This window comes from Nilaparvata lugens, chromosome 1, assembly GCF_014356525.2.
Source record: "Nilaparvata lugens isolate BPH chromosome 1, ASM1435652v1, whole genome shotgun sequence".
Classification (NCBI taxonomy): domain Eukaryota; kingdom Metazoa; phylum Arthropoda; class Insecta; order Hemiptera; family Delphacidae; genus Nilaparvata; species Nilaparvata lugens.
Window position 1 is genome coordinate 96,493,040 of NC_052504.1, and position 27,788 is coordinate 96,520,827.

At 34.4% G+C, this 27,788-nt stretch overlaps 1 protein-coding gene across 1 annotated transcript in view; it reads right to left on the reverse strand.

Annotated features, from left to right (window-relative positions):
• The window catches only part of LOC111059864 (protein pinocchio), a 384,086-nt gene that overhangs the window by 15,958 nt on the left and 340,340 nt on the right, over nt 1–27,788 (reverse strand). The gene's annotated exons all lie outside the window — the stretch shown is intronic.

Consider the following 27,788-nt stretch of genomic DNA (forward strand, 5'->3'; position numbering starts at 1 on the left):
GTAAACACAAATTTAATGTTCTGAGAATAGATTGTTGTCATTCCGATTGAGTATTGTTCGATTGAATTTTGGTATGAATATGATTATGACAATCTTCATTGTAGAAATAACTTAGTTTCAAGATGGCAAATATTCTAAAATTGTCTAGATTAGCGTCATTTCAGAGTCCAATTACTGAAATAATCATTGATAAAAAGACAATACTCTGAGAATGACTGTTTGTCATTTCGAATAATTATCGATTGGCTGGAGTGCTGGACTTTGGTATTGTTAACATTTTCTCCTTCTAAAATTGTACAATTCGTTCAAAACTGAGAATGTAGAGACGATATCGTTTCGAAATAACTATGTTCTATAACTGTCCAAATTGATGTTACCCTAAAATTATTCCAATTACAGTATTACAGCATAAACTAATGCTATCTTTTCTTCAGGGTATTAGTCAACACCATTAATATAATGTTCTGATAATATTGTTTGTCAACTCGTGAAATTATTGTTTATTTTGGAAAATAAACTATTTCCTGAAGAAATTGTTGTTCTTCTAAAACTCTTTAGATAAATAGGCCTAAATATGTTGCATCATTAAGCAGAATATTTTCTAATCCTCATGTAATTGAAAACGTAATCGTGGAATTTTCTCAATTTAATGATTCAATGAATCATCTATTATGAATCAATGATTCATGGACAAAAATATCTGAAATGATAATATCAATATCATTATAATATTATATTCACTCTTCTTTTATCGAAAAAAAACTATATCCAAGATTCAATACTCGTTATAAGAATACAATGTTCTATAGTGAGGTCCAAGTTATAATGGCAGTGGAGAAAGATAGGAGAACAACGTTGCCGAACCTCTGTCTTGTCAATACCTTGACGGTAGCTGATGCACGTTTATTGATGTAATATTAACTGTTCATTCTCGTTGAAAAATAATATCAATTGGAATTTATTGAGCAAGAAATGATATTTTTCAATAATCTCATAATCAATTTTCATAATAAATTAAGACGAAATATTTTGTTAATTATTAATTCTACATTGTTAAAAGACGATGTGGCAACAGAGCAAAGCAAGACGAAAGAGATAGCGCTGTCCGCTTTGTTGAATGATAGACGAGGATAGCGGTACAATTGCTAATCAAACACTGCCATTATAACGTGGACCTCACTATAAAACTAGGATAATCAATGTTATTCATACTGTACTCATTGGTTGAATACTCATAAATAATAAATAAATAAATAGATTTTATTGTCGTAGACCAATATAGGTAATTGACAAAGTCATGATAATACAATTACGAAATAATAAAGTCAAAGCAATAGTTTAAAGTCACAAAGTAGAATTACATCAAGTAGAATCGAAAAACTCTGTCAAACAATAGAAAGGTCTCAAAACCAGCCACTCAAAAAGTAATTTTTTTAAAAATAACAATATTTTCACAACATTTGATATCCAATGGCAACTTATTGTACATTCTCAAGCCTATGCTGTCATAGTGTTCATGCTTATGACAAGACGTTGATATGGAATATCAATGTGGTCTTTTTTCCTGGTGTCATAAGCGTGAATATTGGATCTTTTATTCAAGCTATGGAGATTCTTTCTAGTGTGCATGATTACTTGCAATATATAGAGATTTATGACAGTCAATATTTTTGTTTTTTTGAAAAGAGGTCGACAGTGATCTAGATACCCTGCACCTGTCAATATTCTGATAGCCTTTTTCTGCAAAAGCAAGACCTTATTGATGTGGCAGCTGTTACATATACTAAAATTCCGTATGCAATTATGCTTTGGAAAAAAGCAAAATATGAGCTTCTGAGGTATTTTTCCGGTACAAGATTCTTCAACTGCCTTAACAAATAGATAACCCTAGATAACCTAGCAGAAACGAAATTTATGTGGGGTTCCCAGGTCAACCTGTGATCAAACATTAAGCCTAAAAACTTTAAACTATTGTTATTGTTGTGTGTGTAATCCCTGAGACCAAATGTCATAAGCTGAGTTTTATCCTCGTTCAATTTAAAGCCATTAGCTCTGAACCACTTGGAAGCTTCTGCCAAGGTATCAGCTGTCATATTATGTAAAGTGTGTGCATCTGAATGAGAATTAAGAAAAGTAGTGTCATCAGCATACAACACAGTCTTGCTGTTGATTGTGAGAGGAAGATCGTTTATCATCAATACAAAGAGGAGTGGTCCCAATATTGATCCTTGGGGGACGCCGTACTTTACTTTAGCAAGGTCGGATCTCTTATTTCCTACACAAACAACTTGCTGGCGATCGCCAAGGTACGATCTAAAAAGACTAAGGCTCCTTCCACTGACTCCATAATAAGCTAATTTTTCAAGCAAAATATCATGATTCACGCAGTCAAATGCCTTGCTCAGGTCACAGAAGGCAGCCTGAGCAAAGCACCTGTTTTCAAAAGACTCAATTACAAATTTTATAAGTGCTTCAAAGGCGTCATTAGTGGATCTTCCCTTCACAAAACCAAATTGATGCTCCGATAGTACCCCAAGATTTACCAAGTATTCATACACCTGTATATACATGACAATTTCTAGAACCTTGGAGAAGACAGGCACTATTTGGATGGGTCTATAACTGGAAGGTTCCTCTTTTGAGCCTTTCTTATGAACGGGAACAACTTTGGAGACTTTTAATACATCGGGGAAAACACCCTGTGTAATACACCTGTTAATACAAATGGTCAGTGATGGCACTACAGAGTGAGCAATATTTTTGAGAAGACAGCTTGATAAACCATAAAAATCTTCACTCTTCGAAACTTTAAGATTATGAACCACTTTAAAAATCATCTCTTGACTCACCTCATGAAAAAAGAATAAGCTATTTTGCACTTTATTGACATTATCATTGAGCAATGCACTGGCTGTAATTGATGGCTTGTCTATCTTCTCGTGCACATCATCTACTGATTGAATGAAATAATTATTAAGTTTGTTTGGATCAGGAGTAGATAAGTTTACAACATTCTTGTTGGAGGATAAAGTTTTGATAATTTGCCATGCTTTCTTACATTTGTTTTTAGAAGATTCAATGATTGATGCGACAGAATCCCTCTTGGCTTCATCCAATGAATTTCTGTACAGTGCTCTGCATCTAAGATAAAGTGTTTTTGAATGTTCGGTTTTTTGTTTTTTGAAGTTTTCATGTAAGAGAGTGAGTAGAATCTTAATCTTACCAAGTTCAGGTGTGTACCAGTCAGCCTTACATTTGAAATTCTTTCTACTATTAACTTGGGAAGCTTTTTTTCTACAGGTCTTTCTAGGGATAGTTAGATTGAAATAATATAAAACTGTATTGAGGAAGGATTCGAATATATCACTTGCATCTGACTTCTTCATGACAGCACACCAATTCACTAAATTTAGAGACCGATTAAATTGTAGTAATTTATCTTTAGTAACAGGTCTTGAAGTAATAGTGACAAAATCGTTAGAACTAGACTCAACAGAACTACAGGGCACACATATCGTGACACAATCATGATCAGAGTAGGAAAATCCTATGACACTTGAATTATCATATCAGGTTGAACGTTTGAAAAAATATTATCGAGACATGCTTGGTCTCTAGTGGGCAGAGTATTGAAAATACGATGATTAAATTGTCTCAATAGGTTTTTCAAATTATTGGAATGACAAGTTTCATGATTGACATCAAAAGCAGAATTAAGATCTCCACCAAGAACAATAGTATGGTCATTATAGCATTGTCTAGACAAAAATAGAAGCAATTCCTCCAATTTGGCTAAAAATACTTTGGGATCTCCACAAGGAGATCTGTACAATGATACGATAATGAGTTTCCTGGCTCTAATAATAGTACAGGTGGCCTCAAACTCACGTTCAATACATAGAAAATTCAGACTCAATTCTTGACTTTGAGAGTAAAGATTCTTTCTGACAAATATTGCAACTCCGCCATTTTTGTGCAATAATCTACAGTAACTACTTGTTGCAATACAAACATCCATTTTACTATATCCGATTTCATCAGTGAGCAACCAATGTTCACTTATACCTAAAATATCAATATCTTCATTAATTACAAAGTCATTGAGAACATTCAATTTACCTCTCAATCCTTGAACATTTAGATAAGCGATTCTTGTGCAAGGTATTGTATGTTTTAATGAGTCTAATCTATACCTATTTGAACTTGGATTGTTGAGTTTAAACAACTTTGCACAATGTTACTATCTACCACAGAGTCTGTTATTAATGGGGGACTGCAGGGAATGTTACAAAGTTACAAAGTTACAAAGTTACAAAGTCATTTGGTGGTTGAGTGGGCGGGCATTGTACTATCCAAGCTTGGCCACCTCGTCATAAAGAAATAGTTATTTGTGCAACTAGTGCGCAAAGTGACAGTTTGCTGCACCGAAAGAAACGTTTACGCCCGAGCCGTAGGCGAGGGCGGAATGGTTTCTTGAGTGCAGCAGAGGAACTTTAAGCACGTATTTCACATTAAGTTTTTCCTACAGTTACCATTGAATATGAAAAGTGGGTAATTATGGGTAAAATTGCCTGAAATGCATCAAATGTTTTTCTGTGTAATTTTATTATTCATAAAAACTTTAATTTATTGTCAAATTGAATAAAAATGTTGTCCTTGGTTATAATATATAATGTAATAATTTGCGCGTTGTGCTTCGTTGCACCTCTGCTCACTATAGCAGCCCAGTCACTGTTACCAACTTCATTTTGATTTTGCTGCACTGTTGCTCCATATAACCTACTAAGTATTTTGCGTTGCCATGTTGCAAATCTGGAGTGCAGAAAAAATTTTCCCGCACTAGAGCGGAAAAGTGATTCTTTGCGTTCTGTAATCAGTGCAGCAATGGCCACTTTTCAACGTAACTGTAGGAAAAGTCAATTCATACATCAGTAGTTTCTTGTCATAGATTGAGTTTTGGGACTGGCTCTGGAATTGAGTCAAGGGAAAAACTTGATGACTCAAGGGATGAGTTTGACCTGTTCCCACACGACTACGGTACTTTTCATCACAACTTTGGATTATTGTTACTGTATTGAAAATCCCAAAGATTTATTGTAATACAAACGGTTCTTGTATAGTATTATTATAGTATATAGTATTATACATATATTATTTTCCCCCTCCCTATAATTTTTGATGATGTAGGTACTTGTTGTATGAACCAATAACGAATAGAGAAGAAGTATGGTCGCAGTTTTAGTAGCAGACATTAGCCTATAGTGAGGTCCACGTTATAATGACAGTATTTGATTAACTTTGGTTTTACTATCCTTGTCTATCATTCGACAAAGCCGGTGGTACTATCCTTTTCTAGGTCCACAACGTTGCCAATTATGTTTTTGACAGTGTAGAAATATAATTAATTAATGCAGAGAATCGGCATCGCTATTCTTCTATCTTCATCGACTGTCATTATAACGTGGACCTCACTCTAGTAGTAGTAGACATTGTGGAATATGAAATGAAAATGATGTAAGAAGAAAGCCACTGTAACTCAGATTAATTTATCGAGGAATTCGATAACAAAAATTGAAAATTGTCCAAACAAAATTATGGAACATTATCTGTGTTGTGGAGGTGTGTATCCATTTTGAATGTGAAAGACCACTTGAGAATGACATATATGTCGGAACAGATCTCTAAACTGTATTAGAAAAATATCACAAGGGTACCAGTTATGTTCTATAATATTTTATTTATTATATTAAACTGTTTACTGTATTGGTATATTCATAAATTTAGTATTGTTACAATCTGTATATCTGTATTGAAAGATTTGGCAAATAAATTTGATTCGAATTTGAATTTGAAAGATTCAAATAGCCCAATTGGAATAATTTATTTGGAAAAACTTCATATTGTAAAAACCAAACAATTTGAGATATGGTACTAGTTTCGAGTGTTACATCATTATAAACCTCTAGTAAACTGAAATTTCAAAAAGTGAGCAGGAGAGAGAATATATGGTGTGGATGAAGCCCTACGATTGGCCATTAGCTGTTCGCTGTTGACCAATGAAGGTTGAGCTCGACTGTGATTGGCCGAGACTAGACACGCCTTATTAAAGATTATTATACGCCCAAATATGGCTATAGGAAACTCTAAACAACAACAATTCAGGAGTTGCTTAGTAAAAATATGTATTCCGAAACAATTATCAACTAGGTACTCCAGTATTTAACTACTTCAGTAGGCTAATCATCAAATAATTATATTAGCCTATTTCAAAAACTTCAAATTGTTTTTGGTAAAAATCGACTAAATGGAAAAAAGTTTGTAGATATTTGCCAAAAATGATGATCTCGCAGCAACAGATCACTTTGAAACAAATCTTCTAAGAAATTTCAACAATGGGTGTTGTCAATGAGTATTTGCCAATAAGTTCAATACGAAGTAGGCCTGTTGTGAAAAAAAATTATCAGATATAAATTTAATCTCTACCATAAATTGCTTAGATGCTTACAATACTAGTACAAATCTGCCCCATGACTTGAATGATAACTTGACAATGATATCTTATAATGATGCAAATAATCTAAAACGGGGGTGTAACAGGTCAACAGGTCATACACATCTAAAAAAGGATTCTAGAATAGAATCAAGTAATCAATTCATTAATTCTTTCCTCAAAAACTGATTACATACAACCTAAAAATTCTACCCATGATTTGAATGAATGCTATAAGCGTGGTAATAACTGATGACGATAGAAAAATGCTGTAATTCAAATTCAAAACAGGGGTGTAAGAAGTCAACAGATCATACATATTTAAAAAAAGCTTCCTCAAATTGTTTCTACAAGTGATTAATCCATTCATTTTTTTTCAAAAACTGCTTACATACAATCTAAAAATTTTACCCATGATTTGAATGAATGCTATAACCGTGGTAATAACTGATAACGATAGAAAAATGCTGTAATTCAAAACAGGGGTGTAACAAGTCAACAGATCATACACATTTAAAAAAAGCTTCCTCAAATTGTTTCTAGAAGTGATTAATCCATTCATTTTTTTTCAAAAACTGCTTAATTACATCCTGAAAACTCTACCCATGATTCTAATGAATGCCACTACAACAGTGGCAAAAACTGGGGGTGTAACAGATCAAAAGATCATACACATCTAAAAATCATATTCAAAAATACCGGGTGATTACAAATGAAATAGACAGTTTCAATAGCTTGTAGAGAATTCATTATTTAAAAGTTTAGATCATTACTTACATGATTACATAGAAGAATTCTTGAAGTTTTTATTGAAAATTTACAGATTTTCAATGTGTGCACCATTTGCAACACGACAGATATCAACACGGTAGTCAAATTCTGACCACACACGACTAAGCATCTCACGGTTAACTGTAGCAAGAGCATTTGTGATTCGTTGTTTAAGATCATCGATATCAACAGGAAGCGGTGGTACGAAAACTCTGTCTTTTACATAGCCCCACAAGAAAAAGTCCGAGGGCGATAGGTCCGGACTACGAGGTGGCCACGGCTGAAACACAACGTTTTCCTCACTTGCACGGCCGATCCATCGTCTAGGAAGATGTTCATCCAGATACCCTCTGACGTCTGAGTACCAGTGAGGCGGAGCTCCATCTTGTACAAAAATGAAGTTACAACTATCTTCATGGAGTTGAGGCATTAACCATTCGGTTAACATGTCCAGATAAATTCTTCCGGTTACTGATGGTTCTTGGAAGAAGAAAGGCCCGTAAACCTTTTCACAAGATAAAGCGCAAAACACGTTCACTTTAGGAGAATCGCGTATATGCTGTACAGTCTCTCTTGGGTTTTCTGTTCCCCATACTCGTACATTATGTCTGTTAACTTTTCCACTAATGTGAAAAGTGCATTCATCACTGAAAATTGGGCGATTAAACAATGTGTCGTCATTTTCAAGACAATGTTGCATCTCTTGACAAAAATTTTTACGTACAACTTTATCATTTTCATTTTAACTTTGTACTAACTGCAATTTATAAGGTGTCATTTTCAAACGTTTCCGCAGAATTTTCCACACAGTAGGTTGAGGAATTTGCAATTCTAAACTCGCTGATCTAGTCGATTTTCCTAGACCTCGTACAAAAACATCACGAACACTATCAATTTTTTCTTCTGTAACAGAAGGTCTTCCAGTACTCTTCTTCTTACACACACATCCACTGCTTTCAAAACGTTCATACCAGTCATAAATTGATTGCCTTGTTGGTGGTGGTTTACCGTATTTTGTTCTGAAATGACGCTGCACAACAGTAACAGAGTTTGTTTTGGCTAATTCAAGAACACAATAAGCTTTCTCCACTTGAGTAGCGGCCATATTGCTAAACTAAACTGGCTGTTGTAACACGGAGCAGCCAACAATAGCCAGCAACAGTTCTACCAACATAAGCTTTAAGAAATTCCCTACAAACCTATATCACTTACTATGTTGAAATACACCAGTTTAATTTTGTACAGGCTATTGAAGTTGTCTATTTCATTTGTAATCACCCGGTAGAGTCTAGAAGTGAATAATCCATAATTTTTCCCCAAAAACTGCTCAAATACAACCTAAGAACTCAACCCATGATTTTAATGAATGCGACAATAGTGCTAAAAACTGGGGATGTAACAGGTCAGAAGATCATACACGTCTAAAAAACATATTCAAAAATAGAGTCTATAAGTGATTAATCCATTCATTTTTATCTCAACAACTCCCAACTTACAACCTAAGAACTCAACCCATGATTTGAATGAATGCGACAATAGTGCTAAAAACTGGGGGTGTAACAGGTCAGAAGATCATACACATCTAAAAAACATCATCATAGATAGAGTCTATAAGTGATTAATCCATTAATTTTTATCTCAAAAACTGCCAACTTACAACCTAAGAACTCAACCCATGATTTGAATGAATGCTAACACAGTGGTAACATCTACTGATAACTTGAAATTGACTGTAATTCTATCCAAAACGGGGGTGTAACAGGTCAAAAGATCGTAAACGACTTTCAGGAGAACATGCTAGGTGTTCCTGTTTTGAATGCGTGTTAAAGCGGTGATTTGATAGGAGTGAATCCGATAATTGTGCCAATAATTTTCATCCAGTGTGATAAGAGTATTTAGCAACAATCACACACTGACACAGCGATGTGTTTACATAATTGGGTTTATCACAAGAGGTGGAGATTTACTGGGTTGTGACTGCGGTGAATGTCACATAAAAGTGTCAGCATTAAGGTTGAATGGGAGGCATCGATGTGTTCTTTGTGGAATAATGTCAGTTGGAAGTGAATGAATGATGTGATAGTGTACAAGCTAGTACCAGCCTCGTGAATTAGATGATAAGAGCTCGTGCTAGGCACGAATCAACCAGGCTGATAAGAGATTATAGAGATGAATAGAGGCAGAGTGAAAGAGAAAAATATATACTAGGAGAACGATTGAGAGAGAGGGAGTGAGTAGATTGAGAGGAGGTTGAACCAAAGATGACTGATGAGAGTCAGATGAAAAAGTATGAGAGGAATAGAGGTTGTATTAGAGGTGGCTATGATAGAATGGATTATATTAACAGAACAGAATTAGTTCAAGTAATTAAAAAGTCGGTCACCAATCGACGTTGCTCACGTGATTCTCAACTGGCCTAGTCGTGCGAATGAAATTAATAGAAAAAGAGTGGTTACTGCAACTGTTATCTCGTGTATTTTATGGCTTAATAAAACGGGCAATAAATTAGTGCACTCTAGAGGGCACTGTTCTTTTGAATACATAAAAAATTCTATACAGCGAAAGATCATGCCTTATCAGACCCTCTGTAATCTCCACGCCAACGACTCTCTCACTTACTAACTCTTTCTTTCTTGTTTCTAACTCTCTCCCATAGACACACATACACATCCTCTCTCAATGTCTTATCTTAACTCTTTCTTCATTATCGATAGCATAAGTAGATATCCCATGGTATAGGGCGTTTATGTCGCAACTTTTACTGTTATCCCAAGCCGATAGTTCACGTAGTTCTTTCCCATGCAGCTGTGTGACGCTGGTAGTCTCTCAAATTGTGCCGTTCTTACACTATCACCCCAACAAAACAGTAATAATTTACAATAATCGACAGTAATCGGCTTGAGATAACAGTGAAAGTTGCGACATAAACGCACTATACCATGGGATATCTACTTACGCTATTGTTTCTCTATGCTATTAACACTTGAGAACTAAACAATAATATATTTAGCACGAAAACTTGAAGAGGAAATAATTAATAAAAATCACGAGACAGTCAAACTAGAGGTTGAGTTGTGTTTAGGATTCTCGTGCGCATGCGCGAAAACATAGTTTTGCCTGACAGTTTGCGCAAATTGCTTGAGCAGTTTAAACGCTCATTCCAACCGCAAGCCGATTTTCTTTCTTTTTGGCTTGCGCACATGTCAAAATGTAAAAATGTAAAAGCCACCGTTCGCACGCAGCAATTCAACTGCGCAAACTGGCTTGCGCAAGCTTGCCTGGCTTGAGCATCCAAACTCGGCTTTAGACCGTCTTTATGGAGATAAATCACTAAACTTAGAAGTTCTATTACACTTCTTGTAATCGATTCGGTGAAATTGCCATCTTTATTGGTTGTAATAACAGCACCTAAAACATAAAACTCTTTTTAAATCTCTTCCCCGTGTTCTGGTAATATTGATTCACGGCTGGTTTCAGAATCAATCTGGACTTTTTTCTAGAATACCTTAACTCATTGAATATGAATGGCTCTATCTGTTACTACAGATTAATGAAGCTTTCATATAATTCTCATTCTTAAGTATAACACTATAATGAGTATGGAACTTAGTAGCTTCACATTATTTCTCTCGTATCAATCATACTTTGATATCACCCAATGTGAAGAAGATTTGCAGTTTGAGTATGGTCAAAAAATCTTATTATATTAAGCGAGCAATTCCTGTATATCTGTTTAAAATATTTTTCTATTCCTATATCTGGTTATCTGGCTATCTGTTATATGGTTATTTATGTTCAACGGATCTCGAAAACGGCTCTAACGATTTTCACGAAATTTGGAATATAGTAGGTTTATGATATCAAAATTCGGTTGCACTAGGTCTCATCCCTGGGAAAACTCGCTGAAGGACATGAAAAGGATAATTCATCCATGGGAAAACAGATTATGATTTCGTCGTCTGTCGATAACAGAAGATGCGTGTGCCTGTGTGGGAGATCAGCTAACCGTATCTCGCGAGAAATCTAGAAATTTTAATTGCCTCGATCAAAATACAGTAATCTGATTTGTTGACATTAGATGGTATTATATGATGATATTCAAAGTAAATCATTATTTTACAGTTCTAATCAATTAGCTTAACGTATCTCGCGAGAAATCTAGAAATTTTAATTGACTCGATCAAAATACAGTAATCTGATTTGTTGACATTAGATGGTATTATATGATGATATTCAAAGTAAATCATTATTTTACAGTTCTAAGTGATTAGTGAGTGTTATTTTGCTATTCAATTTGGTATGTAATCAATCTAAATTGGAACGTTTATGTTTTCAAATATTTGGACTGAAAATTTCACCTGAATTCAAGTGTATGGAACATAACCTACTTTTTGTAATATTTATAGTGTATAAATAAAAATTCGGGGAAGAAACAGTTTTGGGCTGTGCCTGTTAGTCCTTCCCCAATCATTTTAAAGAATTGAGTTCTGTTTATCAATAAATAAATAACAAGCAAAGCTCGGTGCCCCGATATTATATAATTATTTATATGGTTATGTGGTTATCTGGTAATGTGGTTATATGGTTATCTGGTTTTGTGGTTATATGGTTCTATGGTTATATGGGTATATATTTATATTCAACGGATCTCAAAAACAGCTCTAATGATTTTCAAGAAATTTGGAACAAAGTAGGTTTATGATATGAAGATTCGACTGCAATAGGTCTCAACCCTTGGATAACTCACTGGAGGACATTAAAAGGATAAATACGTCCTTGTAAAAACAGCTGGGAATTTTGTCGTCTGTCGATACCGTAATGGAAGAGAGTGAACGAGATCACTGGATGTGTGGGATCATCCAGCTGATCTCACGAGAAGAAAAATTCAGCAAGAGAAACTTATTTTCGTTTATTTCTCTTTTTTTAGAAAACATGTTTACTCCAGAAAGTCCAAAATAGTAACTAAATGCTGTTAGTGTAGAATAGTTCATAGTATATTAACAAATATTGTAGCAAACATAGTATATCATTCTAAATCGAATTCATAGTATATATATATTTGTAATTGATGATGTGTTTGTTTTTTGAAGTGTGAATAAATTGGTGAGTGATAGTAGCTTAACCTAGATTTTGATTTGGACTGTAGTATAAATCTGAAAAGGGACAGTTTTGGGCTCTAGATAGATAGTGCATGAGAACCAAATTTTGGAACAAGTTAAATGCTTCAATTACTTGGGATGCCGTATCTCATTTGTCAGAGAAGATGATGTAAGTGAGAAATTGACAAAACTCAGTGCTGTGTGTCGTGTAATACGTAGAACAATAGGGAAGAAAACAAGACAAGCCACTCAGATGAACTTCTACAGACTAATGGCTGTACCAATAATAGCTTATGGAAGCGAAGCCTGGGTGTCAACGAAAAAAACTGAGTCACGTATCCAAGCAGCTGAAATGAGGTTCCTTCGAGCAGTCAAAGGTTACACTAAGTTGGATTACATAAGAAACGAAGTAATAAGAACCGAACTGAATGTAGAGTCTTTATTGCTAATATTGAAGAAAAGTAGAGAAGACTGGTCTAGCCATCTACTTCGTATGCCAGCAAATAGACTTCCAATTCAAGCTTGGCACTACAAACCCGATGGGAGAAGAGGCGTCGGATGACCGATGAAGAAATGGATGCCGGAACAAGCCAACATAGCCTAATCCTTGAATGACGATGATGATGATGATGATGATGATGATGATGACAGTTTTGGTCATAAGCCTGTTGTGCCTCCTCATATAACTGTAAAAATAATTGTACGACTGAGAAAATGAATAAATAGATATAAACTATAAATTCAATCTTTAGTTACAAATTTTCTATGCTTTTACACTTCAGAGCAAAGTTCGGTCCCCCGATATTGAATAAAGTGATTTGAGCAACTGGAGTCAATTCAGTTTGTGATTAAATCAGTTGTGATTCAAGCAACGGATGGATAACCACTCAATTCGTGGATTGGATCGGCATATCATACTACAAACTGAATCATTATTCTTGATGATAAATCCTGGTCTTTGCGAACAGCCAACATTTCAACCAATTGAATCCTTGAATGAAAAAACAACAGCAATGATAAGTCAAGGTAGCATCAATCACTGTCAGCCAGTTTAACAACTTCATAAAATCTGTTATCCGTTCAATAGCTGAGTAATTCTTGTTTTAATATCAAAGACATTTTACGTGGATTATCCCAGCCACCTCACGAATCAATCAAACATTACATCACTCCGGTACCAACACATGTAATAAGCGTTTCCTCTTATGAAACTTCACTTAATGATCTTCTAGAATATTATGTAAGTCGGTAGTCACTGGTCCCATAACATTTTAAACAAACAAAAAATAATGATTCATCTTATACTGACAGTATGGGTTGTATGGGAGACATTGATTGTATTTACTAGCTATGCTGACAGTATTTTAAGTGAGACTCACTATTAAATATTCATTGGAATGGAATTTTCGGTCCACAAATGAAGGAAAATCACTCTTGTTTGGAATATTTTAGTGTGTGACATGATATTGGATGATGATAATTCTCATGATTTAGGAAAAGATTGGTGCCAGTTTCCCAATTTATAGTCGCTCCATTTAACGCCTCATTTTCCTTGTAGCTGTAAGATTATAGCTTCTGGAAGCTTATCGGTTAGATGTGCTTCAACTTTTTTGGTTGTAAATGGAGCTATCCAAACATTGTAGAATGATGAGAATGATTCAGGATGAGAATTATAGACGAACGTCATAGGTACTGAAATTGATCAGTTGCGACCTGAAAACTCTGACACCAGACCTGAGCCAGCCAGGTCACTCGATATTATTATTATTATAGGTACGTCAGTTGTCATACGTTTTTAAGAATAACGTTAACGTTATTCAAATATCTAATATTCACTTGAAATATAAGATAATAGTTCAAATAGCTATTAGCTCTATTACTCAGTCTGATAATGTCCCAAGTTTTGTTGTTGATGATACATAATTATATCTTCTGAGCTAATGTATTGGCTTAATATTACTTTTCATTTACATTTCTACTCTTATTCCAAATACAGTAGTTTCTATTGTTTTGAAGATAGTTATTCACAATTCATGATCAATATAAACTTTGAACTTAAGCCAATCTTATTTCCTTGCTTTCAGTTTATTTTGCTGAGACTGACCTGATCTCTAGATTTTTTTAAATTGCAATTTGACTGCAATCTAACACTTTGGTTAATGAACAGTTCAATTCTAGCTTAAATTAATACGTTAAAGTTTGACATTAAAGGGGTATTCACTCCTTCACAGTCAATGAGCAATGCCCATGCACTGTTTCTTTCAGAATCACTCTTACTACATTTAAACGAGATCTGTTGGCTTCTCCTTTTCAGTCTTCTCAATGTATTAGAGTTGTCATGAGGTGTAGAGCTTGGATGTTCTGATGATTATGTAGAGTCTCTAATCTCTAGATGATAATGATGATGATAATGATGATGAGAAACAAAGAATATATTATGAATTATAAGAGTGTTGAATTTACAAATTTACAAATCGAGACATAAATCAACGCAAGCTAATCATATAACTCTTGATGAATTGACTCAAAAAAGAGGAAATGGAAAATCTATATATATAAAATCGAAATGGCACTCACTCACTGACTGACTGACTGACTCACTCACTCACTCACTCGCAGAACTAAAAATCTACCGGACCAAAAACGTTCGAATTTGGTAGGTATGTTCAGTTGGCCCTTTAGAGGCGCACTAAGAAATCTTTGGCGATATTTTAACTCTAATGGTGGTTTTTAAGGGTTTAAAGTTCGTTTAGCATGTATATTCTTCTTATTCCAATATCTTAAAATTATAATATTGAAATGTCCATACCATATGTTAATATAGAACTATAATCTAGAGAGTACCTCTTCGAAACAGTTGTTCTGGTAACTAAATTAAAAATTTTGTCAGGTTGGCATTAAGTTGAGTTGACTTTGTTAGGTTGGCACCAAGTTGAAGATTGAAATGCATTTATCTAGGACCTCCTAAATACCAATTTATCCAATTAGCCAAAATTAGCGTTTTCTCAGCTTTTCTACGTTTCCTCACCTTTTTCAATAATTGATGGAAATATATTAAAAAAATTCAGTACACAGGTTTAGCTGTGATGTTTTACAATAATTGATGAAAATATATTAAAAAAATTCAGTACACAGGTTTAGCTGTGATGTTTTTCAATAATTGATGGAAATATATTAAAAAAATTCAGTACACAGGTTTAGCTGAGGTGGAAGAATTTTGTTCGCCAACGATACGCCGATATAGTAACAGGTGTTTTTCGTGATCAAATTGACATAATACGTTCAAATTCGGTACAGAGGTTCCTCTGAGGTCTACATGCAGGCGAGCGAAGCGAGCCCGCTGATCTCAATTTTGGACGATCCAGTCGGGGTCCAGGGGCGGAGCCCCCTGGCTAGACGGATATGGCGAGCGAAGCGAGCCTGACGGCTAGTACAGTATAAAATGAAAAGGACAAAACTCCCAGTGTAATGAGGGTAGCCTATCCAGTTCCTGCCAAGGTAATTGGAATACAATCAGATATAGGAATCATACTGGTATGCTTATTCTATTGAGATACTCCAACGTATTGTATAATACAAGTCAACCATTTTCGAGCTACAAAATAATAATAATAATAATAATATGACGTCACTTCTTCTTTCAACCTAAAGACAAGAATTAAAAAGGTTATTTTTATATGATAATATTGGAGATTGTATTATCTTACAACGTCACCATTATCATGAATTAATTTTAACAATGGAACTGAGTAATATGAGACGTGATAGTTTGATTCGTTCCAGGAAACAGATTATATTGAACAACAAATTATTGAAAGTGATGCCTCATTTTCAAAACAAATCAAAAACATTACGTGTGTAATATGGTCGAAAAATACATGCCGAGAGTAACAATGATTATCGTATCACATATCGTACGATACAAGTGCGTTCCTGGCAATGTCAGTCAAACAATAAGATGTTACGTCTTCAATTGATTTCATTTTTTAAAAGTTGACCACCAACAAGTGAGATTCACTCAGAATTATCATCATTGGATAAATGGGAAGCACTCATATTATATACATTGAATGCTGACAGTATGAATGAAATTCAGCTGCAGATTGTTGCGTCGTGTTGTCAATGAAACATTTGACGCCTGTCAAATCTGACAGTTGCAATTGGGGGAAACATTAACGCCTTTGTAATCGTAATTGAGAAAGTGTAATTGATGAAACAAATATGCTGATAGTATTGACGATAGTGATCATACGACGTATGAAGTGTCAATGAAATAGCCGATGCGATCAAACCTTGGAATTTTTTAGAGTTTTTGTTTTCGTGACTAGAATAACTCGATGAATTTCTGGTATTCACAACTGTGGTTATTTATGGTACATAATTTTCAATTCAATTCTGCGGAATAAGTTAGAATCTACAGGTGGAATTAATTAGAGATTACATTTGTTCAAATACTAATTAATGTATAATTGAACGAGCGATGTGAGGTCTAAGATTCAAGTCGACGGTTTGGCATTTCTCTTAATGTTTAAATTAGATTTGACAGATTTGCTTAGTGAGAAAGTTGTGTGAGTTTTTTTGGGTTCAAAATTTTATAAAATTAATTGATTAATTCAATATGAAGTGATAATTAAGTGTTATATTTGAATATGTTTGGGTGTTTAACTTCTATAAATCCAAAATGTTTAGCTTGTATATATTTTTGGACGAAAATGAACTTGAACGTTTTACAGTAGAAACATAAACTATGTTTGGACATTTTATTAATTATCAAAATTTGGGAATGGAATATATTTGGGCCAAGCCTGTTGTTCCTTCCTAATCATATTTATGTGTTTGTGATTCTGTCCACGAATAAATAAATAAATAAAGTTTATATGCTGCGCATTCACGGCGAACGTGGTAATAGATTTCATAAAATTTGACAGGTATGTTCCTTTTTAATTGCGCGTCGACGTATATACAGGTTTTTGGAAATTTTACATTCAAGGATAATATAAAAGGAAAAAGGAGCCTTCTCCATACGTCAATATTAGAGTAAAAATCAGACTATAGAATTATTCATCATAAATCAGCTGACAAGTGATTACAAGATGTGTGGAGAAGCCAGTCTATTGCTGTACTTCCATAGGTATATTATAGTTTCAATCAGGTACTTGTGGATGAGTATACTGCATGAGGTCTACTCTTCACAGAACTACTAGTAATTATAAGTTAGAATCTTATCTAGTCAATGAGACTGACATGAAATCAGAGCATGAATTTATTTATTTATAAGTCTATTTATATAAGTCATGAAATTATACTAAAGGGACAGCATCCTCAGCAAAAACTGTATCTTCTCCAAAATTTGATAAATAACATGTTTCAAGAGAGGGTAGGTAGGGTTTATTTTCACTTGAGTTTGACAACAATTTCCAGTCCAAAAGTCTATTTATATAACTATAACTATTTACTATAAATGAAACATGAATTGAATTGAGTTGTATCAATGAGAAATTCACACTCAATTAATCGCTACTCATTAAAAAATAATTAATTATTCTTTAGAGTATTAAGTACTAGCCGTCAGGCTCGCTTCGCTCGCCATATCCGTCTAGACAGGGGGCTCCGCCCCTGGACCCCCGACTGGATCGTCCAAGAATGAGATCAGCAGGCTCGCTTCGCTCGCCTGCATTTTTCATTTGAGCATTTTATCATATGTTAGGATAATCCAGTCGGGGTCCAGACTAAACGTCTGGCTAAACGGATATGGCGAGCGAAGCGAGCCTGACGGCTAGTAATATGATATTCCCAGGATTGAAGTAGCAGTGCCCAATCAATGCATTAAATGCGCGATAATGCATTTCAATCTTCAACTGGTGCCAACCTAACAAAGTCAACTCAATTAATGCCAACCTGACAAAATATCAATTTAGTTGCCAGTTAACAACTGTTTCAAAGAGGTACTCTATCTAGATTATAGTTCTATAGTAACATATGATATGGAATTTCAATCATAATTAAGAGATTGGGAGAAGAAGAATATACATGCTAAAAGACGAAATTTAAACCCTTAAAAACAACCTTAGAGTTAAAATATTGCCAAAAGATTTCTTAGTGCGCCTCTAAAGGGGCAACTGAACATACCTACCAAATTGAACGTTTTTGGTCCGGTAGATTTTTAGTTCTGCGTGTGAGTGAGTGAGTGCCATTTCGCTTTTATATTTATAGAAGTTACTCTTTATTATTGAGTATCAAGTGTAATTCTTTATATAAGAGTATTGGGTTATTCTTTGGAAGATTAGATCCAAAAATAGTTATTTCACTAAAATAATTTTATACCGGTACAGGTTTCAACCAATCAACTTGTAATAAATTTTGATGAGTTCTTGATTAATAAAGTCATCTTGTAGATTAAGTTCTACTCTATTGTAAAGATTTTCCTTTTCATCTGTCAAGAAAAATGCGATTTAGGTTTTCCTCTAGCCATCATCCATCCACTTGTCTAAAACTTGAATTCCAATCATATTTTCCAATTAGTTCCTTCGATTATAAAAATGTATGACGTAGGTAAACCCGTTGTCGGATTTGGAAGAGACAAGTACCTATTGCAATTTTTGCAAAGCGTGGAAGACTTATCTTCATGTCAGCGAATAATTGTGATTTGTTGAGGGGTTATGCAAGTTTTGCATGCAACCCCTTCCCCTCTCACTAAACTCCTCCTCCTTCTCCACCCTCCTACTCCTCCTCCTTCCCCTCTTGCACCTGACATCGTTTTCAACCCAGCAGGAGGCAGACAGATTTACTTTGAACCAGTCACCATTATTCCTTGTTAATGCTTATCATTTACCCAATCCTGATATTTCAAGATGAATTTCACAGTAGACAACCCCTACAACCTGCGTCATACCGAGAAATTATATCGGAAAACCAGAATAAATTTTCCATTAACTCCTGTCCCAGATTATGAAGATCTGGCTAACCCTGTTCTATTCATTGTTTCTTTTTATTGGAAGAGTGCCGTTTTACGTCATCGAAGGGCGCTTCAGATCCCTTTGTGTCCGCCATTTCGAGTTTGGTTACATAATACTCACACAATAAGGGTGATTGTTTCACATGATCTATTATTACATATAATTCACGCAATGAGGACATGAATGTAACACGCGTTTATTAACGCTATTGGGGTGGGGATTCACTAATAGAAGGAGACTTGTTTTGTTTATCTGTTGCAGGCCTATTGTATTTCATTCATGATTCTATTGTTCATAATTATGTAAATGTCGATCATCATCAGTATTGCAAAAATGATGCATTTATTTTTCAAAATGAATCACAAGTTTGAATATAGAGTAAATTATGAGTTTTCACTTATCAATGGCAAGGGCAAACAGTTGAACATTTTAGGAGCATTGAAATATTCATATCAATGGAGATTACCAGGGCGATAAAAATGATTCAAAGTCTAGTCCAAACCAATATCCCTACACAATCTTCCTAGAGACCTTGTTTTAAACATTAAACGAAATAAATTACACATTTAATCCACTACAAATAATAATAAAGATTTTTCCATCAAAGCAGTAGCTTATTGTTGTTAATTTATTGTGCATCTCATAGTAAGTCAAGTAGCTCAATAATATTTATCTCATTGTAGAAACAGACTTTGACTTTTCCGTGAATGCAAATTTTTTTTCTCACTGCGTTTCTAGTTACTTTCACCGATTGTATTTTTATGACTTCTGGTTTCGTACATTAGACTCTTTTTTCTAGTAGGTTTTTGTAATGATCTCAAAATTTATCCTATACTATTAAACGAGCAATTTCTGTTTATATGTTTGTATTTCACCGGATCTCGAAAACGGCTCTAACGATTCTCACGAAATTCAGAACATAGTAGGTTTATAATATTCGATTGCACTAGGTCTCATCCCTGGGAAAACTCGCTGAATGACATGAAAAGTATAATTATTATTCATCCTTGGAAAAACAGCTGATAATAATTATTTCGTAATCTGTTGATGATGGAAGAGAGTGAGGGAGTTCATGTGTGTGGGACTGTGTCAAAATTATGACTCGGCTGTTAAACTTTTGTAATCATTCAATCAGGTACTTAGTGCCGGTTGCAAAAAAGCCGGGCTATTTTTAATCCTGATTAACTCCAGTAGAACCATCTTTTTGAAATAGTCTTTTCTGATTTGGTTCACGTGAAATTAATAATGATTATTATTTAACCGGCTTTTGTGCAACCGGGCCTTTGTGAGGGAAATTTTTGCATTCCTCTGGGAACTAATCTCAATTCACTGTGATTAGATAGAACATTTCTGTATGAACTATAAATATTATAATTTTTTCTTTCGTAATAATTTTTTTATGCTTTTGTACTCCAGAGCGAAGCTCGGTCCCCGATATTGGTAATTAATCAGACCATACCAACACGTAACGGTGGATTAGCTTCAACATGCATGGTGCTTATAGCCCTTACAGAGTAATTGTAAATTATTGAATAAGTGGATATAGCCTACCATAGGTTCTAGACACAAATTCAGTTCCTCCTTTAACATGGTCTTGTTTCAAGTTTTTATGATATTAAGCCCAGTACAGATGCTTTGATTCTCCTTTTAATATGGTATTGTTCAAGCGTTTATGATATAAAGCCAGTACAGACATGTAGATCTATCAAATAGCTATCCAACTATCCAACTCAATTTCATGATGTCTTGCCCTAAATTACAGTAGTTGCATCTTTCTATCGAGAAGACATTAGAGGGTATAAAACCATACTTTTAAAATTGATTATGGTGATTAAAGAGCGGAATGTTTCCTGCTGGTGTTGCAAATTATCAAGCACAACAGAAATTGAAGTTTTTAGAAACTGAAGAAAATGAACATTTCTGTTGCTTTAACAGATTCTGATGGCTGTAGTCTGAACTCTGAATGCTCCGCCCACTGAGCGTGTTATGTCTCAGCCAATGGTAATGCTGAACCTTCATAGGTCAACCAGCGACCAATCGCATGGCTTCATTCACACTGTGCATTCGTTTGCATGATGTTCCAGCTTCCAGTTTACTGGAGATTGATAAATGATGTAGCAATTGAACCAGTTCCACAAAACAATTTCAATTAATAAGTAAAGTGGTAGTTACAATTTCGTTTCAAATTCAACATGGGATAATCTTTGATGAAAAATTGAGCTTTGAAGTTTCAAGCTTGAATGATGGACATGACTTTCAAACCTACTTCAGATCAATAAAAAACATTCCCATTCCATTCATTTTCTTCATTTATATTTGCAATAATTAGCTGTAATGTGTTTTCTGTAATAGTTTTCTGTAATGTGTGAAGTTTTTAGCTAAAAAATTTCTAGTTTCATTCAAAATTTAGACTTTTTGAATATTTATTGAATTACTGTTTTAGATTTTTTTGATTTTAGACTCTAATAGTATCTATTTGATTCAAAATTTGCTCGTTTATCTGAGTATTGGAGAGCGTAAATTGTATTTTAAAAAGTGAAAGTGACATAACCAACATTTTGATTTGGACTGTATAGTATAAATTGGCAATGGGACAGTTTTGGGCATGAGCCTGTTGTGCCTTTCCTTTTGTTAAGTATTTGTACACAATGTGATAAATAAATAAGTAATTTATTCATCACATTCTGTATATTACTGTTTGTAGCAACATCCATTACTATTGGTATTGTAAATATGATTGCAATATTCTCAATAATTTCTATCAGACCAAAGTACAGTATTTTGTTTGTTCATTCTACAGCCTTCAAGAAGAGTGATTGAATTCTCAAATTCCGGCATGAAATTGCATTTAAACTTTGAAAATAGCTGAGTGGAAAGCTTTTGTAATAGTCTAGTTCAAGTTCATGCTTTATCTTATCGTGCATTATTAGCGCATCTATTTCTAGTGCACCTATTCTAATTTTGTCACAAAAGGGGAAAAAAAGCTTAGATAATTGCATATTTTTAGTTGTTGGTATATTTCAAGAAAGTACACCTGACCAATTTAGATGGTCAATTACTATATTTAACAGTGTTGAAAATATGTTTTCAGGATAGCTTAGAAAAGTTCTCTAGGGAAATTATTTGAGTAGACATTTTGCGTATTTTTAGTAGGTATGTATACTAAACAACCATAAACAGTTCCCCTCCATGGAAAAACTCTGTGTAGTCTATTTAACTACCATAGGGGTTTTCACAATGTTGGAGTTAGTAAGTCGAGCTATTCGCTATCTCCAGCTATCTGCTAAGTCTGTGCTAAGTCTCAATGCTATAGTGGTACGTTCGAAAAAAATTAACAGACGAGATAGCAGATAGCGCAGGTTTGAGTCCGCTTTACACCAAAGTTATTAACAAAATGTTAATAGCTTAATCCATATAGATTCTATTAGATTGAACGAAACTTGACAAACACATATAATCATCATGTGTATGATAAGTTATGTTCTGATAGAATCCATAAGGATTAAGTTATTAACATTTTGTTAATAACTTTAGTGTAAACGCAGCTTTAACTCTAGCTATCTCTGTTAAAACGGCAGCCATAATGTTCATAATCTTACTTTTTCAAACTAACTTTAAGTTACACAAATTATCCGCTTGGATCGCTACTGCAGTTAGCTTATAGCAGATGGTTTTAGATGGAGCGTTCACAATCCAGAGTTATCAAAAAGCACTTTAGCTGGCTAAAGCAACATTGTGAATACTCCTCATAATGTTCCACAAAAAAATAAGATGAATCCATTGCTTCTTGCCAGGTTTACTTCAATCAATATTCTCTTGAGTATTTTGAATATCTTCAAATTTTTTTATTGAATAATTTTTATTTATTTATACAATTTATTCATTTAATTGGAGAGAAAAACCAGACTCTAACCCAGCATATCTTTTCTTCATAATTTTGTTCATGAAAGTTATCCTATGCTCATCACACTAACAAGAACTCAGACCTTTTTCCCAAGACTAAATAACTTGAGTTATCATTCAAGAGCAAAATCGAATTTCCTATCTTGTCAATGTCTTGAAATCAATATCATTGTCATGAATAATAATGCCATCAAAGCAATAAAATAATAATCATTGAGCAGAATCAATCAAGCAAAACTCTGCTGTTGGTTGGGGCATGCGTCATTGTATGCCTCAACATTGACGGCTAATATATGTATAAAGAAGCCTGGTATATTGTTCTAAGAGAAAATTATTGCAAGAGAAAAAGGCACGCTGCACATTTATTTGCAAGAACAGGTCCTTGAAAGGTCAGACCTGCTTCTCCTGTTTATTTATAGACAAGTTCATACTGCACAAGTTGTGAACCCTTGTGACTTGGCACGAGGTACGTTAGAATAGCATGAAGACGAAGAAGAAGATAAAGAAGGAAAGATTTGTAAGAAGAGGAGGAAGAAGAAGAGATGGAGTTATAGGAGGAGGCACAGAGGAAGAAGAAGAGGAGAAGGAGAAGAAGAAGAAGAAGAAGAAGAGAAGAAGAAGAGAAGAAGAAGAAGAAGAAGAATAGGGAAGAAGTAACTATTAGAATAGAGAGTTATAGGAGAAGAAGAAGAGAATTAGAGGAAGAAGGAGAAGAAGAACATGATGCAGAAAAAGCAGCAGCAGAAGAAGAAGAAGAAGAAGAAGAAAAAGAAGAAGAAGAAGAAGAAGAAGAGAAGAAGAAGAAGAAGGAGAAGAAGAGAAATTGAAGAAAATGAAATTATAAAGGTTATATATAAAGGGCGGAGTAAGGACTGTAGGTCATCTTTGACACAAAACCCATAAGGAGAGAAAGAGAGAGAGAGTGAGAGAGAGAGAGATTGATTGATTGATTGATTGAGTACTTTATTTATGTAGATTACAATATATACTGGTTTATACACTCATATACAATAGCTTACAATACAACAAAATTATGGATGAATTTACAAAATATAAATTAAGAAAATAATTATAGAGCTGTATATAATATGAAAATAAAACAATTTGTAATAACTATAGATAAAATAGATAATATTGTTATGCATCTACATAAATTGGCGGAGCTTTGGACATATCAATGTCCATTCTTTGGAAAGAATATTCGAAGTATTCTTCCCAAGATTAGATCCAAAAATAGTTATTTCACTAGAATAATTCGATACCGGTACAGGTTTCAACCAATCAACTTGTAATAAATTTTGATGAGTTCTTGATTAATAAAGTCATCTTGTAGATTAAGTTCTACTCTATTGTAAAGATTTTCCTTTTCATCTGTCAAGAAAAATGTGATTTAGGTTTTCCTCTAGCCATCATCCATCCACTTGTCTAAAACTTGAATTCCAATCATATTTTCCAATTAGTTCCTTCGATTATAAAAATTTATGACGTAGGTAAACCCGTTTTCGGATTTGGAAGAGACAAGTACCTATTGCAAAGCGTGGAAGACTTATCTTCATGTCAGCGAATAATTGTGATTTGTTGAGGGGTTATGCAAGTTTTGCATGCAACCCCTTCCCCTCTCACTAAACTCCTCCTCCTTCTCCACCCTCCTCCTCCTCCTCCTCCTTCCCCTCTTGCACCTGACATCGTTTTCAACCCAGCAGGAGGCAGACAGATTTACTTTGAACCAGTCACCATTATTCCTTGTCAATGCTTATCATTTACCCAATCCTGATATTTCAAGATGAATTTCACAGTAGACAACCCCTTCAACCTGCGTCATACTGAGAAATTATATCGGAAAACCAGAATAAATTTTCCATTAACTCCTGTCCCAGATTATGAAGATCTGGCTAACCTGTTCTATTCATTGTTTCTTTTTATTGGAAGAGTGCCGCTTTTACGTCATCGAAGGGCGCTTCAGATCCCTTTGTGTCCGCCATTTCGAGTTTGGTTACATAATACTCACAGAGTAGGGGTGATTGTTTCACATGATCTATTATTACATATTATAATTCACGCAATGAGGACATGATGTAACACGCGTTATTAACGCTATTGGGGTGGGGATTCACTAATAGAAGGAGACTTGTTTTGTTTATCTGTTGCAGGCCTATTGTATTTCATTCATGATTCTATTGTTCATAATTATGTAAATGTCGATCATCATCAGTATTGCAAAAATGATGCATTTATTTTTCAAAATGAATCACAAGTTTGAATATAGAGTAAATTATGAGTTTTCACTTATCAATGGCAAGGGCAAACAGTTGAACATTTTAGGAGCATTGAAATATTCATATCAATGGAGATTACCAGGGCGATAAAAATGATTCAAAGTCTAGTCCAAACCAATATCCCTACACAATCTTCCTAGAGACCTTGTTTTAAACATTAAACGAAATAAATTACACATTTAATCCACTACAAATAATAATAAAGATTTTTCCATCAAAGCAGTAGCTTATTGTTGTTAATTTTATTGTGCATCTCATAGTAAGTCAAGTAGCTCAATAATATTAATCTCATTGTAGAAACAGACTTTGACTTTTCCGTGAATGCAAATTTTTTTCTCACTGCGTTTCTAGTTACTTTCTCCGATTGCATTTTTATGATTTCTGGTTTCGTACATTAGACTCTTTTTTATAGTAGGTTTTTGTAATTATCTCAAAATTTATCCTATACTATTAAAAGAGCAATTTCTGTTTATATGTTTGTATTTCACCGGATCTCGAAAACGGCTCTAACGATTCTCACGAAATTCAGAACATAGTAGGTTTATAATATTCGATTGCACTAGGTCTCATCCCTGGGAAAACTCGCTGAATGACATGAAAAGTATAATTATTATTCATCCTTGGAAAAACAGCTGATAATAATTATTTCGTAATCTGTTGATGATGGAAGAGAGTGAGGGAGTTCATGTGTGTGGGACTGTGTCAAAATTATGACTCGGCTGTTAAACTTTGTAATCATTCAATCAGGTACTTAGTGCCGGTTGCAAAAAGCCGGGCTATTTTTAATCTGTTAAACTCCAGTAGAACCATCTTTTTGAAATAGTCTTTTCTGATTTGGTTCACGTGAAATTAATAATGATTATTATTTAACCGGCTTTTGTGCAACCGGGCCTTTGTGAGGGAAATTTTTGCATTCCTCTGGGAACTAATCTCAATTCACTGTGATTAGATAGAACATTTCTGTATGAACTATAAATATTATAATTTTTTCTTTCGTAATAATTTTTTATGCTTTTGTACTCCAGAGCGAAGCTCGGTCCCCGATATTGGTAATTAATCAGACCATACCAACACGTAACGGTGGATTAGCTTCAAACATGCATGGTGCTTATAGCCCTTACAGAGTAATTGTAAATTATTGAATAAGTGGATATAGCCTACCATAGGTTCTAGACACAAATTCAGTTCCTCCTTTAACATGGTCTTGTTTCAAGTTTTTATGATATTAAGCCCAGTACAGATGCTTTGATTCTCCTTTTAATATGGTATTGTTCAAGCGTTTATGATATAAAGCCCAGTACAGACATGTAGATCTATCAAATAGCTATCCAACTATCCAACTCAATTTCATGATGTCTTGCCCTAAATTACAGTAGTTGCATCTTTCTATCGAGAAGACATTAGAGGGTATAAAACCATACTTTTAAAATTGATTATGGTGATTAAAGAGCGGAATGTTTCCTGCTGGTGTTGCAAATTATCAAGCACAACAAAAATTGAAGTTTTCAGAAACTGAAGAAAATGAACATTTCTGTTGCTTTAACAGATTCTGATGGCTGTAGTCAGAACTCTGAATGCTCCGCCCACTGAGCGTGTTATGTCTCAGCCAATGGTAAAGCTGAACCTTCATAGGTCAACCAGCGACCAATCGCATGGCTTCATTCACACTGTGCATTCGTTTGCATGATGTTCCAGCTAATCACTGTAAATTGAGATTAATTCCCAGAGGAATGCAAAAATTTCCCTAACAAAGACTCAGTTGCACAAAAGCCGATTAAATTTTAATCCTGATCAATTTCACGTGAACCAAATTGGAGAAGACCATTTCAAAAAGATCTACTGGAATTAATCAGGATTGAAAATAACCCGGCTTTCTTGCAACCGGCACTAAGTACCTGATTGAATGATTACAAAAGTTCAACAGCTGAGTCATAATTTTATATTTTTTACACAGTCCCACACACATGAACTCGCTCACTAACTCTCATCATAAAACAGACGACGAAATAATTATTATCAGCTGTTTTTCCAAGGATGAATAACAATTATCCTTTTAATGTCCTCAAGCAAATTTTCCCAGGGATAAGACCCAGTGCAATCAAATTTTATATTATAAACTACTATGTTCTGAATTTCGTGAGAATCGTTAGAGCCGTTTTCGAGATCCGGTGAAATACAACATATAAACAGAAATGCTCATTTAATAGTATAAGATGTGTTTCATTCGGGGTTTCAACCGACAGCTGATCTATCTCCGTTTAAACTGAGATAGTGAATAATATGAGCCTGAGAA